This window comes from Eretmochelys imbricata, chromosome 7, assembly GCF_965152235.1.
Source record: "Eretmochelys imbricata isolate rEreImb1 chromosome 7, rEreImb1.hap1, whole genome shotgun sequence".
NCBI lineage: Eukaryota > Metazoa > Chordata > Testudines > Cheloniidae > Eretmochelys > Eretmochelys imbricata.
In genome coordinates this window covers 58575734-58592110 of record NC_135578.1, presented here as the reverse complement: position 1 = coordinate 58592110, position 16377 = coordinate 58575734, and the positions used below count along the sequence as shown (strand labels likewise).

General features: G+C 50.3%; 1 protein-coding gene across 1 annotated transcript in view; it reads left to right on the top strand.

The window, feature by feature from the left end:
- The window catches only part of ARHGAP22 (Rho GTPase activating protein 22), a 206032-nt gene that overhangs the window by 157320 nt on the left and 32335 nt on the right, over positions 1–16377 (top strand). The gene's annotated exons all lie outside the window — the stretch shown is intronic.

Genomic DNA, 16377 nt, shown 5'->3' with positions numbered 1-16377 from the left:
ATGAACACCTTCCATCAGAGAATCTTAGTCTGGATGGAGAGCACCATTGGTAAATCAGCTTCCCTACCCTCTGGTGAACTAGAGAAGTATTAGTAGGCACAGAGCAGTCACACAGGGGAAGTCACTGGCAGAACTGGGAATGAGTCTCCACTGTTGCCCAGTTCTGTGCTTTCTTCTAAAGCAGGGGCGGGCAAACTTTTTGGCCTGAGGGCCACATCGGATTTTCAAAATTGTATGGAGGGCCAGTTAGGGGAGGCTGTGTCTCCCGAAGCAGCCAGGCGTGGCCTGGCCCCTGCCTCCTATCTGACCCCCCTGCTTCTGGCCCCCTGCCAGCTCCCCTGGGACTCCTGCCCCATCCACCGCTCCCTGTTCCCTGACCGCCCCCAGACTCCCTGCCCCTGATTGCCCCCTGCCGCCCCATCCAACCCCCCCTCCCTCATTCCTGACTGCCCCCTGGGATCCCTGCCCCATCCAACCCCCCTGTTCCCCACCTTCTGACCCCCCCGACCCCTATCCACACCCCCGAGCCATGACCACCGCCCCCAAACTCCCCTGCCCTCTATTCAACCCCCTCTACCCCCTTACCACGCTGCCTGGAGCACCGGTGGCTGGTGGTGCTACAGCCGGGCCGCCCAGAGCATCAAGTCAGGCTGTGGCTCTGCAACTGCGTTGACTGGCTGCCCAGAGCGTTGTGCCCGCGGCGGGACGTGCTGAGGCTGCAGGGGAGGAGGAACAGCAGGGGAGGGGCCGGGGGCTAGCCTCCTGGGCCAGGAGCTCAGGGGCCAGGCAGGAGGGTCCCACGGGCCGGATGTGGCCGTCGTTTGCCCACCTTTGTTCTAAAGGGAACGGAAGGCAGGCAGTTCAGAATCAGTTCACAAGTGGGAGGAGTTCGGGGCTGCATTGTAAATGCAGATCTCAGAGGAATCATCAATATCTATTCCAATCTTTTTGCAATTCAAAGTGCCAAATGGCAGCCATTCCAGCCTCCCAAGCACAAACAGCTCCATAGATGGGAAGAGTAGGTTACTGCATTGCGTGTCATGGTTATGCTAGATTTTTTTTTTTACCCGAAATTCACCCTTCACATATAAGAAAGAAGGTTTGGCTTGTTCAGTTATGCTTTGTGTTCATTGCAACTTAAATTTAGATGTAAGAGATAAGACCATGCATGAGAATTAGCAAATAGATTGGATTCTCTTTCTGAGCCTGAAGGATGTAGCAAAGTGAAACTATGAGTGTGAAATTGACTCAGCAATGAGAGGTTTATGGGGGTATGCTACCAGCAGAGCCAGATACTCCTAAGGTTTGGTTTGGAGAAGCACTCCAGTGATCACTCCATTCATTTCCCAGGTACCCAAGTTGCTGAGGTCTGCGGCCCTGGCAAGGTTTGGGGGCACTGGTTTTGACTGGTACTTTATGTGAAGTGATCTACATATCACTGGTCTGAAAAAATAATATTCCCTAGTTCTTATCTATTGCTTTCCATCCCGAGATCACAAAGCAAGTTACAAAGGAGGTCAGTATGATTATCCTCATTTTACAGATGGGGAAATTGAGACACGGGAAAGTGGTCACCTAGCAAGCCAGTGGCAGAGCCAGGAATAGAAGCCAAGTACTGAGTGCTGGTCCAGTGTGCTACCCACTAAGTCACAGATTCACCATAAGTTCAAATGGGTCCAAGCTGCAAAATTTGGATCCAAAGCCAGCCTGCAAATCTAACAAAGTTCAAGGGCTTTCCAGGGTTTTGGTTCGGCCCACTAAAAAGACAGGGATCAGCAGCAACATTCAGACCTGGATCAAGCACCAGATTCTGAACCCCTCCATCATCCTTGCAGTTGGCTCTGGGGGCAGGATTCCAAGCCCTTTTCTAATGATGAGGCTCTTTAGTGGGAATAGATGTTATTGTGTAATACGTATTTTGATCTTCACTAACACCCAGTATCCATATAATACATTTCTAGGCAGCAGGGAGCTCCAGATGAAGTGGAATGGGGAGAGATGTTCCTATCTCATTTAGCTGCTTTGTACAAACAAAACTGCCATTAAAGTCCATGGAAGTTGAGGGTGCCTACAGCTCTGGGAAATAAGGTCTGGGGTCCAGACCCTCCAAGCTAATACTTCACTCGTGGGAGTGAGATGCCAGTCTGGACCCAGCTATCCCAAGCTGGACATCCAAAAAGTGAACTAATGATAACTCTGAAAATTTGGACTTTAATCTCTTGCCTCAGTTTCCCTATCTTGAAAATGGGAGACAACCACATAAGTGAGTTGTGAGAATGAATGAATGTGAGAAGTCCCTGGATGAAAGGTGTGATGGAAGTGAAAGGTTTCATAGATGGGACCATTGTGACCACCTGGTCTGACCTCCTGTGTAACAAAACTTCACCAATATAAGTCCTAGAGCAGGTCTTTCAGAAAAACATCCAATCTTGATTTAAAAATGAACAGTGATGGAGAATCCACCACAACTCTTGCTAAATTGTTCCAATGGTTAATTACCTTCACTGTAAAAAATTTACATCTTATTTCCAGTCTGAATTTGTCCAGCTTCAGCTTCCTGCCATTGGGTCTTGTTATACCTTTGCCTGATAGATTGAAGAGCTCCTTACCAAATGTATGTTTCCCCATGTTGTTATAGCATTGTGTGGAGGATCAAGTTTTCCAAGGAATATTTGTTCAGATCAGCTCACTGCTGTTCATTTAAAAGGTATTTTTATGTTGCTCTCGACATTTCATTCTCCAAATATTTCTTGTCGTTGTTTAGAGAGAAGCAGACTAATAAGTGGCTAGTTTTGGCATGGCACTCTGGATGTTGTGGCTAACCAATGCTCAGGGCTGTTTATCATCTTTTTGTTTTCTCCATGCAAACAGTTATAAGCTCAGTTCAGAGAATAAGCCATGCAGAGTCCGCTGCAGTGTAATTTACTGCGCTGTTTAATGAGGCTCCTTCCCGTCATACTTCAGAGAGATGGAAAAACTGTTTAGACAGGATTAGTTGAGTCTCCCCCATTGCTAAGGGAAGATGAGCAGTTATGTTTAATAACCTTTCAGTGCTTGCGCTGTGTCTCATGTTTGTCCTAAATGCAGGTCCGGTTGACACTGCTAGGTTATTTCAGTCAGCACACAGAGGATTCTGTACGCTGAGGCTTTGATTTTCATTCAGACACCAGTAAATTATTCCCTGGTCCAGAATACTGGGCCAGGGTGAGGTGGAGTTTTGTTAAGAGGATCTATCCCAAACATTTGGGAGAGCAGGGAATAGAAGGGAATAGTTCTGTGCCCAGGGAAGGAGGATTGATAGATCATTTTCTGCTGAGTTTAGCAGTATGACTGATGGTTCTTAATTATTTGATTGGCAGCTTTCTGTTGGCATAAGGAAGTGATCCATCCACTTGAGTTTGGCTGGGTTAAGAGATGGGCCTTATTGGGATCCAGGAAGTGGGTCGGCGAAGCTCGCCCACTGCTAAAGGATCCCCCCTCAGCCTAAGGGGGAGATCCACAGGACCTGGGAAACCAAATAATTACGGGGGACAACTAATGAACAACAGGGACGGGAATGCGGTCAAAGGATCAAACGAAGGGAACCGGACGAGGACAGCGAGCAGAGAACCCCGGACAGCGCCCACCGCTCCTCAAAGGCGTCAAGGGAGTCAGTGGACACCGCCCAGAGGAACTCTGCCCGGAGGCGTGAATGGATAGAGGATCGGAAATAGGCCCCGCAGTCGCAGGAAACTCCATCGGCCAACCTCCTCACCCTGGTTTTATAGATGGCCACTTTAGCCAGGGCCAGGAGGAGGTTGACCAGGAGGTCCCGCGACTTAGTGGGGCCACGGACGGGGAGTGCATAGATAAGGAGGTGAGGAGAAAAGTGCAACCAAAACCTTAACAAAATATTCGTGAGGAGCCGGAATAGGGGCTGCAACCTGGCACACTCCAGATAGACGTGTGCCAGGGTTTCCCTCCCGCCGCAAAAGGGGCAGGTGTCCGGGATTGGGGTGAACCGCGCCAAGTACATGCCCATGCTCACGGCCCCGTGAAGGAGCCGCCAACTGATATCCCCGGCAGGCCTCGGGACTAAGGTGGAATAGAGGCTGGCCCACCGGGGCTCCTCACCCTCTAGAGGTGGCAGGAGGTCCCGCCACTTTGTGTCAGGGCGGGACGTGAGGGTGAGGACATGAAGGGTGTGGAGCATGAGCGTGTAGAGATGTTGTTTTGGCGCGGTCTGGAACCGGACCGGCTGCAGCTCGCACAGCCAGCTCACGGTGAAGGGGCGGGGGGGGGGTCATTCGGGTCCACGGGGTAGGGGCCCGATGAAAAGGTCCGGAGGGCCTGGGGTGGAGGGTGGGCGGGGCGCGCCCTCTCGCAGGACCTGGTCGAGATAAACCCGAGCAGCGGGCGGCAAAGCGGTCCTCACCTCCTGAAGTACACGCAGGGGAGTACAAGGTCTGGAGAGCCCCATGCGCTGAGCAAGCGTCAGGGGATCCAGCCAGTCTCCCCGGTCGTAGTCCAGGAGGTCTCCGACTTTGGTGACTTCTGCCAGGACCAACCTCTGGCGCACCGAGGAGGACTCCGCCACCTGCATACGGAGCTGGGGGTAGTGTAGCAGGGGCTCCGCGAGGAGATCTTCCCCCACGGAGGCCGCCACGGACCTGGTCGCTGCGAACAGTTTCCAGGTCCAGAGGAGGTCCTGGTAGAAGACCGGCAGCCCGAAGAGGTCTCGCGGAAGACCCCTCGGATGGAGATAAAGGAGCTGCCGGTCATATCGGAGCCCTCGGAGGCGGCGCAGGAAGGCGTGCTCCAATATGCTCCACGCTGGACTACCTGCACCATAAAGGAGCCTCTGCAGGGCTTGGAGGCGGAAGACATGGACTTGAGTGCAGAGACACTTCAGGCCCTGCCCTCCCTCCTCCAGGGGTAGATGGAGAACCCCTGCAGAGACCCAGTGCAGTCCTGACCAGAAGAACTCCAGAATCAATTTCCGGAGGTTGGCCAGGAAATCCGGGGCTGGAACCAGGATGTTGAGCCGGTACCAGAGCACGGACAGGACTAGTTGATTGAGCACCAGTGCCCGCCCTCGAAAAGACAGATACTGGAGCAGTTCTGTCCATCTCCGGAGCCACTCTACCACCCTGCCCTCTAAACCGTGCCAGATCTCCGGCGGAGACGGATGTGTGGCAGAAAGGTAAACGCCGAGATAGAGCAGCGGACCCGCGCTCCACCGGATGGCTTGAAGCGCGGGTGAGAGGGAGCTCGCCTGCCGCAAGTCCCTACCACCAAGCCAGAGCTCTTGACCCAGTTGACCCGGGCAGAGGAGGCTGCCGAGTACACAGCCTGGCAAGCCTCCACCCGTGCCAAGTTGCCCGGGTCTGGACCACGAGGAGTACATTGTCGGCGTATGCCGACAGGACCAGCCGCAGCTCCGGCTCCCGTACTGCCAACCCCGTCAACCTCCTGCGGAGGAGACAGAGGAAGGGCTCGATCGCCAGAGCGTACAGCTGGCCCGAGAGGGGGCACCCCTGCCGTACTCCTCGCCCGAAGCTGACCGGTTCGGTCAGAGTCCAGTTGAGCCTGACCAGACACTCTGCGGAGGCGTACAGCACCTGGAGAAAACCCACAGACTGGGGACCCAAGCCAAATGCTCGCAGAGTGCCCAGGAGATACCCGTGATCCACCCTGTTGAACGCCTTCTCTTGATCCAGGGACAGGAGGGCGAACGACAGACCGTCCCTACACCCGAGTTCCAAAAGGTCCCCGACCAGATATAGGTTGTCGAAGATGGTGCGGCCCGGGACGGTGTAGGTCTGGTCTGGGTGGGTCACGTCCGCCAGCACGGACCCTAGCCGCAGCGAGATGGCTTTCGCTGCGACCTTGTAGTCCGTGCTGAGGAGCGAGACGGGACGCCAATTTCGTAAATCGCAGAGGTCCCCCTTCTTTGGCAATAAGGCAAGCATGGCTCGCCTGCACGAAAGAGGGAGGACCCCGCTCTGCAAAGACTCGGCCCAGATGGTAACTAAGTCTGGGCCGAGGACGTCCCAGAACGCGTGGTAGAACTCCACGGTCATCCCGTCCATGCCCGGAGATTTATTGGTGGGCATGCGGCGGAGGGCTTCCGAGAACGCGGCCAGAGTGAGAGGCAGCTGTAGCTGGTCTCGGTCGCCCGCGCTGACCGTCGGGAGTTCGTCCCAGAGTACTCTGCAAGCATTAGGATCGGTCGGATCCGGGGAGAAAAGGCCTGCGTAGAAGGCCCTGGCCCTCCCACACATCTCCACCGGATCCGTGAGAGGGGTGCCGTCCTCTGCGAGGAGGCAGGTGACATGCTTCTTGGCCCCCCTCTTTTTCTCCAGGGCATAGAAGAAGCGGGAGCTGCGATCCATCTCCCGAAGGAGGCGGATGCGGGATCAAACAAAAGCACCCCGGGCCCGATGGGCCTTAGGAGGAAATTCTGGATCTGAATGTGCCCAAACTTTGAGGGAGGTCAGATCTGGATTAAAACTTTAAGACTGGACCCTACCTCTAAAAAGAAGCAAAACAAACCCCAGGATCTTACATCCCTGAATGTAGCAGCTTGGGCCCAGAATCAGTCTACCTGCACCCCCCTGGGGAGCTGTGAAGGCAGGCAAGTTCCATTCACACGGAGTTGGAGTGGAGCCTTATGGCAGTTCCTGGGGGCTCACCGTCCTGGAGTTCTGCTGTTGGTTTCAGGGTTGAATTTGGCCTATGGCAGATACCACACTAGAAACCTGCCCAGGTTTTTATGGGGGTTTATGAGCCTGAGTGAACTTCCCAGCAAGCCTGGGTTGAGTCTCAAAGCTTGTAAAGACATGTGCAGCCAGGTCCCTTTCCTACAGCTGTGGTCCCTATGGACTAACTGCTCATGAGTGCATACCAGGAGACTCCACCCCCAGCCATACATTGTGCCGAAGCTGGGGTATCAGGGACCCAAACAGCTCAGCTCAGCTCCCCAGCAGAACATCCATGGTGGGTTTTCTTGCCACGTAGCTCTGGAGATCAAGACTCTAGCAACAGAACAAGAGCAGCCCAGGTAGTGGCAGCATACGCTTCCCCCAGCAGCCCCTTTTCCCCGGGGAGAGAGGTGGTCAGTCTCCGTTGCCTAGCTGGAGAACCTAGTGCCAGTTGTGATGGTCATTTGTATGCAGTGTTGCCAGCTGAGGTAAGCTGCTGTTAGCAGCTAGAAATTGAGCCCTTTGGAAGCCAGGACCTGGTTGCTGAGAACACAAAGGACTCTGGCTGTAGTTAGAGCAGGAGGGACTTAGGTAGTTTGGGCTTGGATGGGTAAAAGGGAACACTTGCACCTGTAGGGAGCCTGATGAGCTAATGAGGTAACTAGCTCACCAGCTGGATAGCTCTGAGAATAAAGCAAGCAGTAGGAAAGGCTGAGTTAGGAGGCAGGAAGGGGGTTCCATGTAACTGCTGCTATGTTATGAAATACCTGGCGTATAAGCAGTAATAAAGAGATGGTACCCTTGTGGACTGTGTGTGTCTGCTTGATTCCCAAAGAGGTCCTGCCAGCTAGGGGTTCCAGGAACTGAAGGGATAACCCATTCACACCAACTCTCAAATCCTTCTCATGAGTCTAGCAATACTGGGTGTCCTTCATCAATCCACAGCTCCTGCTTAGGTGAGAATCTCAGCTTTCATATTGATTAAAAAGTATGGTTCTTGCCCTTGTGCTGGCCCAGAAAAGCTTGGAAGTGTGAATCATAGAATCATAGAATATCAGGGTTGGAAGGGACCCCTGAAGGTCATCTAGTCCAACCCCCTGCTCAAAGCAGGACCAATTCCCAGTTAAATCATCCCAGCCAGGGCTTTGTCAAGCCTGACCTTAAAAACTTCCAAGGAAGGAGATTCCACCACCTCCCTAGGCAACGCATTCCAGTGTTTCACCACCCTCTTAGTGAAAAAGTTTTTCCTAATATCCAATCTAAACCTCCCCCACTGCAACTTGAGACCATTACTCCTCGTTCTGTCATCTGCTACCATTGAGAACAGTCTAGAGCCATCCTCTTTGGAACCCCCTTTCAGGTAGTTGAAAGCAGCTATCAAATCCCCCCTCATTCTTCTCTTCTGCAGGCTAAACAATCCCAGCTCCCTCAGCCTCTCCTCGTAAGTCAGCCTCTCCTCATAAGTGTGATCCATGTCCAGCCTAGTGTCTCAAAACCCAAAGACAAAAGAAAAATCTCATGGCAGTTTGGCCTTTGATTCATGATTTCTGCGTGCTTTTGGATGGGGAATACTGTATTCAACATGCATCGTGTCCTTCTGAATTAGACTGAGACCTACTTCACATGGGCCACCCAATGGAGATCAGATGGTAACAGTGGCAGATGTAACTGCAATATGACATTGTCCTGCTGTTCCCATGCCCTTGTACTGTACCTTGAACTGTAGGGTGGTCTCTAGCAGGCAACAACTATGAGGCATCTGCCATTTTGTGTTTCAGCTGAGTTTAGGGTGACCAGACATCCCAATAAAATCGGGACTGTCCCGATTTTTAGTCCCGCGTCCCGACCGATGCACGATATTGCGCCTTTGGCTGCTCTGGTGGGGTTTTTTTTGGTTTTTTTTTTTTTTGCCTTGGCAACTCCGGCAGCTTTTTTTGCTTCCCGCATGTGTCCTGATATTTTGTCCATTTCATCTGGTCACCGTAGCTGAGTTGCCATATGAGCCAGTGTGGTTGTTTTGTCTCGCATGGAGCCTTTGTTTGTTCTTCCTTCCTTTGATGAAGCATAGGGGTTATATCTTACCTAGTGCAACTGGTGATGTTCTCATTATCTGTATAAATGTCTGATCAGTGTCTGAATCCTGCTAAGGTCTTGGCCTCACTTGTACCTAGTAACAATGAGTCCCACAGGTTAATTGTGTGTTGTGTACAAAAGGATTCCCTCATCAGTTTTTTGGGTGCTGCCTTTCCATTTCATTGAATGAGAGAGGGTGACCAGGGATGACCCTCTGTGCCCTATGAGGGGTTAGTAATGAAGCACTATATACAAAAATAAAAACCTCCACATGCCTTTTCCCATCCTCTGGGCATCCATCCCAGCAGTCCCAGTCTCTGTTATCTTGTTGTTAGTGCACATGATACAATTTGGGGCAGTGTTCCAGGAAGCAGTGCCAGAAACCTTTATGAATAATTATGGGACCATCAAGTTATCACCCATGCTTCCTACTGACCTCCAGAAGCTCATGGTCATGTTTTCCGTAAGCTGTAGCCTGCCATATTCACCTGGTGGGACAAGAACCAATTCCAGGTCCTTTGCAAACATTTTCTATTCAAGAGTTCAATAGTCTAACGAACACTGAGTTTTATTATTGTTACTGGGATCACAGCAGCACCTAGAGGCCTCAACCAAGATTATGGCCCTTGTTGTGCTAGGCGCTGTACATACACATAGTAAGGCATAGTCTCTGCCCCAAGGAGTTTACAGTCTAAATAGGATAGACAAATGGTGGGAGGGGAAACAACTTGCCCAAGGTTACCTAGCAGGTCTAGGATTAGAACCCATGTCTTTTGAGTCGTGGTGGTGGTGGCGGCGACCACTGGCCCACAGCACCTCTCAGTGCTTGAACTCTAACTGCCTGACTGTGAGGTAAGTCAGTAGCGTTTCCCCTATTTTATATATGGGGAAACTGAGGCCTAGAGATGTGAAGCAAGTTGTGCATGATCATGCATCATGTTAGTGTTATAATCAGGTTTAGAAAGCCCCTGCTGGAACCATTAGACTTCTCAGTTCAGATGAACGTAAGCTGTATGAATGACGTTATATGCGGTATTTTGACCCCAGATATCCAGAAGCGAATAGGCAGCTACATTCATGGGAGTTATCTGGGGGGAACAGTTAGCCAAACTTCAGCACATCTCACAATTTTGGGGTGATGGTACCGGTGGTTATGGGTCACCGATCCGCAGTTCTATGATCCATTTTTTAAATGGAGTGAAGTAAAGCTACTGTATTGTGTCCAAGCTCTTTGGAACCCACTGGTCAGTGTGTTACGCATTCTCCTGCTGTGCTTGATCCAGAGGGTGGGTGGATCTCTTGGCTCAAGCTGTAGCAACTCATGCCTCTAGCCTTGGAGGTCATGGGTTCAATATCTGGGGTCTGCCTTCACATTTGCAAACCCCTCCCCATATGGCTGGGCCCCTTAGTTTGTTCTGTCCTGTTGACTATCCCACTCAGTGCTTCACAGTAACATTGGGTAGCTTCTGTGGGGATGACTAAAACAAATGTGGTTTGGCCAGTAAGGCTATGCTGGGCCTGCTGCTCAGACTCTGCCTCTGTTAGACCGTGTGAGAAGCTACAAATTAACCTGGAGCTGAGTGGATGCCCCATGACTGATTCAGGTGGGGAGGGATGCATTTCTGACTCTGGCACTTGATATTCAATCAAAATGTCAGGTGGGGGCAACAGATTGTCTGTGGGGCAGCTAATAGCATGAAGGGACCAAGAGCATGACATGCAGACAGCAACTGTTGCTGAGTTTCCCCCGGCTATCAGGAATAGATCTGACAAGCAATTAGAGCATGAATATATTACACAGCCTATAGGGGATGCCTTTGTTAAAACTTGCGACCCATACTTAGCTGTTTACACAGGCTGCAGCATGGAGGGTGAGCAAGATCCTACCTGCCTGTCTGTCTCTCTTTCCCCTTGCTGAGGTTGCTGGCTAGCTCTGCATCTCATTGGATATTTCAAATGCTTTCTTCACAAGTCATAATTAATGCTGAGTCGTGGAGCTGAGACCAGATGTGCTGCTGAGATTATCTCCCAGGGCACACCGGCTGCTCTCCGCTCTCCAGCGTTGGGTGCATGGAAGGCTGCCAGTGCTGGGACTCAGAATGTGTCTGATGCCTGAAGTCAGGACTTTCTTTCTCTGCCGCTCCTGCTGTCTGACGCTGCCTGGCTTCTGCTTGAAGCTCAGTGCCTGCCATGTAGCTGAGTGCTGCACAAGAACCAGAGGTACGCGACAGTTTTCCAGAGCTTACTGTTGTTATGGTTTCCTTTTGCTAGAGGAAACGCAGATCTTTGCATTAATACTTGGGGAAACTCAGACACAGGCTAAATATAACTTTGATCTTTACAGAGGTAAAACAGTGAGGAGGATATGGTCTAGGGCCAGAAATGCTGTCTTCATTCCCTTCCCCCCCCGCCCCCCGACCCCAAACAAACTGCTAAGGAGGTTTTCGGGGGAGTTTTTTGCATCAGTATTTGTGTGTGTGTACGAATAAGCATGAGAGTGAACATGTCCTAATACGTATGAAGGATGGTCTTTTGTTGAAGGGACTAGGACTAAGGAGATCAGAGTTCAGTTCCCAGCTCCACCAGGGATTCCCTGTTTGACCTTGGGCAAGTCTCATAATCTCTCTGTTCCTCCAGTCCTGATAGTCTGTTATGTCCCTTTCTCCCACTCTGTCTGCCTTGTCTAGTTAGAGCATAAGCTCTTAGGAGCAGGAACTTCCTCTGTGTGTGCATGTGCACGCAGTGCTTTGCACAATTGGGCCTGTGGCTGCTACTGAAATACTAATGATGTGCACTGGAGAGTGTGTGTTGATATACACAAGTGAGGAAAACGAGTATGTCTGTGTATGATGGTGAATGTGTGCTCATGTGTCCACATGCATGGAGATGAGCATGCATGATGGTGTGTGGGAATGAGGGGTGTGTGGGTGTGTGTGTGTGTGGCTGACCCTGTGCCCATCCGTGATTTTGTGTATGTGAGAGTGACAGATGGGGGGTGGGAGGAGTGTAAGAGATAGATAGTGCAGGTGTCCGTACGTGGGTTAGCATATTATGTAACCCTGTGCCAGCTCTTGGGTCTGTGTGTGTTTGTGGTCATTTATGTCTGAGTCTGACAGATGTGTGTGAGTATGCATATCCATGGTGAGAATATATGTGCATGCAAGGATGAGCATGTGTGCTTGAATCTGTCTCGCTGTGTGTGTGTAATCACACACACACACACACACACACATTAGCTACACACATCTGCTTTGATCTTTTCACTCTGAGCATATACTGAGTGTTGTGTTCTCCTGGAGCAGCAATCTGAGCTAAAGGGAACCAAGATCTGCCTTCCTTGTTTCTCTCTGTAGTTTCATTGGGATGGAGAAGATATATTTTCTTCCCACTGCATGTCTGAACAGCATGTTTGTATGCCTGGAGCTGGTGGGTGAGCTCTTTAGGCCGGGACAGAGAGCCAGTCTGTGAGTCAGTGCATCCTTGCTGGCTTGGTTTTCTGCAGAGATCCACCTAACTCTTTAAAGAACAGAGGCAGCTTGTTGGAACTCCCCAGCCCCCAATTGTTCTAACCCATTTGTCTGGTATCTGTTGGATCTTCCAGAGATTAAAGATGTGGTCCCAGGCATGTTCTTTTACTGCTTTGAAACCAAACAAAACGCCTGACTCTAGATAAGGACAGGACAAGAGGAGTTAACTGTTTAGGTGCCAATAGCTTTGGGCCTGATTTCTAGCCTAACCCTGGCAGGCGGGTCTGTAGGCTGAGTGGCATTGGCTCCCACATCTGCTGGGATGGGAAGAGAGAGCAGCGCAGGGCAGTAACATCTTCCAACAGGATCATCAAAGACTGAGAGCAAACCACTGCCAAATTCAGTGGGAGCTGCAGGCACCGGTGATTAAAAACAGGCCTGAGCCTCCAGGAGCCAACGGATTGAGCTGAGTAGAATTGGCTCTTAGTTTGCTTTTTGTTTCAAAGTGAGGACAAAGCCAATCCAGCCTCGGGGTGGGGGAGGTGACGGGACCATGTGGCTGCCTCCTTTTCACAAGCCCTTGTTGGGCAGGGCTGGATGAGTTAGGAGATGCAGAAGGGAGACCAATTCAAAGAGAGCACGGTAGCACCTCGCTTTGTACCCTCCACCTCCGGTGGTGGTGTGGAACGCCGTGCCCGGGCTCCGGATGTGAAAGCGCCAGCTGACACTGCCTGGGGGTGTTAGCTGGAGGTCAGTAGCAGACCCCGGAACTGCTGTATGGTCTAGCAATTGGGGGCAGAGCACAGTGCCACATTGTGGGGAGGAGAGGCCTGGGGTCTGCTCCGGAGCAGCAATAAAGTAGCTTTAATCCCATCGTCTTCCCAAGAGGTGGCTGAATCCTCACCCACCTTCCTCGCAGAGTCCATATTGCCTCTTCTCTCCCTCCCAGCCACATGTGTGTAGCCAGAAAGAGAAAGGGCCCTGAAAATCACTGGCAAGTTATGTGGGGGAGGGGGACAGGCAGGGTGGAGGGAGAGGGATGTGTAAGCATGGGGGTGGGGAGGGGAGAGATTTGGGAAGACGGGGCTGGTGGTAGAAGACAGTTTGATTTCTGATAGAGACTGGAGCTCCCTGGCAGGAAGGCTGCTGTCTGTGACACTGCCCCTGAAGTCTCCCATAGCTTGTGCATCCTGTGAACATGGATCTCCTTTCCCCGAAGAAAGCAATTGTAACACAAATCCTCAGTTCCAAGAGGAAGAGGGGTGCTGGTGGGAGATAATGGGAGATGAAGCCTTTCAGGGCTGCTGCTTGGAACATGGCAAAAGCCAGAAATGACTAAAGGAAGAGGGGGAATCATCTGGGCTGATTTTGAACCCACTCAGCACATGGGATCAAAAGTTCAACTCAAAACCAGGTGGTGCTAGGAAAGGAAGCCTGGAAACAGGCAGAGTAGAGTGGAAAATAAACAGAGGCTGTGAAGGGAGCTGCAAAGATGGGGGACAGAATCTAACAGAGTAAAAGTCTCTGCTCCTCCGTTCATAGCTAGTGAGCAGCCTTATTATTGGGGTACTCCAGTAACTAGAGATTCCCCTTATGTGTCCATTTGTGTGTAGACAAAACCTACCTTCCTGAGAGAGGCCAAATGCACCCTGCTTGTTGGCAGCCTCAGCAGGGAAGTCAAGACTGTATGGGGCTATGGAGACATCCCTTCTCACCTGTAGAGTCGGGGTTGAGCTGTGGCTATAGGATAGTGTAGGGAAGCATGTTTTGCTGCTGCCCATGCTAAAAGTGTCAGGTGCTGTGGGGACTCTGGACACCAGAGCTGTCAGTCCAGCACAAAATTCACTTAAAAACGTAGTTTTTGGTTTTTGAAAGAAGACCTCTTTTAGAACCACATACAATGCTGAGTGTCATAGAGTAGGCACTTCTGTTTACCCTGAGCCATAACACAAGAACAGGGGGCCCGGCCGCTTGATTAGTTTAAAAAGCAACAGCTAAAAAAAAAAAAAAATTGTTTTTACAGAACTTATTGTTAACCTGTGGAACTCCTTGCCCGAGGATATTATTGAGAAATGTAGCTAAGCTTCACAAGTGAATTAGACACTGATATAAATAAGAATTTAAATCTGCATGGACACTGGCTAGGATTAGAATGACAAGGATGACCAATCCCCATGCTTCCATAAACTGATCACTAGTTGGGGTCAGCAGGGGAGTTCCTTCCTGCACACCAACCATGATACAGTAATGCAGAATTAGGTATATTACCGGGGGAGATTAAGCCTTACTCTGAAGCCTCAACTACTGATCATTAGCAGAGACAGCGTCCTGGACTAGTGTACAGAATTGGGCCAAATATGGATCGTATATCTGATCTAGTATGGCAGCTTCATTGAAAGACAGTGAGTGGTGGCTGGGAAAACTTCCTGTTAGGAGTCCTGCACCAACCATGAAAGCAGCAGTAAAATAAACATGGAACATGAGGTCCTGTGGTTAATATTGGAATAGCAAGTGGGGTGTTAAAAACAACATAATCTAATAACGTTGACTGAAATGTTTTCTCTGGCATATTATAATCTTACGCACAGCACATACCTGACGTTACTCCTAGTAAATTGGCTCTGAGTACAATAAGAATCTAGTTCTGTATGCTGCTGTATCTTCAGAGCCATAAGATTAATTATGAGTACAATGGAAAGTCTCCTATTGACATCAGTGTGCTTGGGATCAGGCTGCATATGTGCCATGGTCTGGTTGCATCTGAAATTGAATAGATTTGAGGATTATACTCTTTATCTGAAATCTCTGTTCTGAGCAGGGTCAATTGCTTGAATGCTGCTGCTCCTATGCCCCCACGGCCACATCTTGAGCAACAGAACTAAGGGTTCAGAATGCATATGTTAGGCCATGCAGCTGGTTGGGGACCCTAACAGTGGGGATTGACCCTGGGACCTTTGAATCTAAAAGCATGAGGCTGTAGTGTCTGAGCTAAGAAATCATGCTCTGTTAGCTCCTGCTAGAGCAGGCCCAGCCACCACTAGAGGGAGACAGAGTGCCATACAGAGTGGGTTACATACATGGAGTAGGTGTGGCTTACATTTACACATGACTGTACAGGAGCATACTGTATGTATGGCTCACTAGGGTGCATCCAGTGTGTGGTAAGTAAAGGTGCATATGATTGAATAGTGTGGGTAGCTGCTTCTTCTAGGAAGGCAGCTTAATTGTGTTTATGATGGAGTTTTTCAGTTAATTTTCAGTGTGTGTGTGGTGGAACAGGTCCATGGAGAGGCAGCATTTCAGCTGCACCCCCAGAGCCCCTTCCTCGTTCTTTTGGGTTGGAGTATTTGATCTGCAGGGATATTACACTAGGGATTTTCTCTCAAGAAAACATGACTCCATTTATACAGCACAGTGCAGGACTGTCACTTGCTATATGTTTGTACAGTGCTTAGCACCCTGGGGCCCAAGCTGGTTGTGGCCCGAGATGCTACTGCAATACATGGTAAATAATCACAGTGAAGGCCGCAAAGGAGACTGATTAGTTAGCTGAGATGGTTGAAAATGAAATGTAAAAGTAAAGGCCCCTGGTCAGGAAAGATCTTTCACAGCAGTGAGTGTGTTACCACTAATTCCTGGGTCTGTGAATGGTTCCAGCATGGGTTATTACATCCTGCCTGCTTACCGTACCCCTGGCAGTGTCAGTGGGGGACATTAGTCTTCACTTCCTGTCCCAAGCTTCATTTCCTATCCTAGCTCTTGGGCTGGGTTGCTGTGAGCTGTTAAATAGCAGCTGTGTCCCTTCCCAGAGGTGGGTGTGCACCAGTGGTAGATTCTGATGTGCCGAGTCAGTGCATCTATTTAAAAATGGGGCTTTGTTGTCCTTTGGATCAAAGGCGCTGTGTCAGTGCAATCACTCAGTCTAACATAAAGATGGAGAACAGCTGCAAGTCATCAAAACCAGTGTTGAATTCTTTTATGCCTTTCTTGGGAGAAAATTTTGCCCTTAGTTGGGCACCTGCCAATGATCTCAGTGGAAGCTCTTGTTGCATATGTCGGCAGAATTTGGCCTATAGTATTTTTCATTCTAAGTAGAAGAAAATTATGAGTTTGTAATTTTTCCTGGTTGATTTTTGCTGATCCTGGCAATAGCT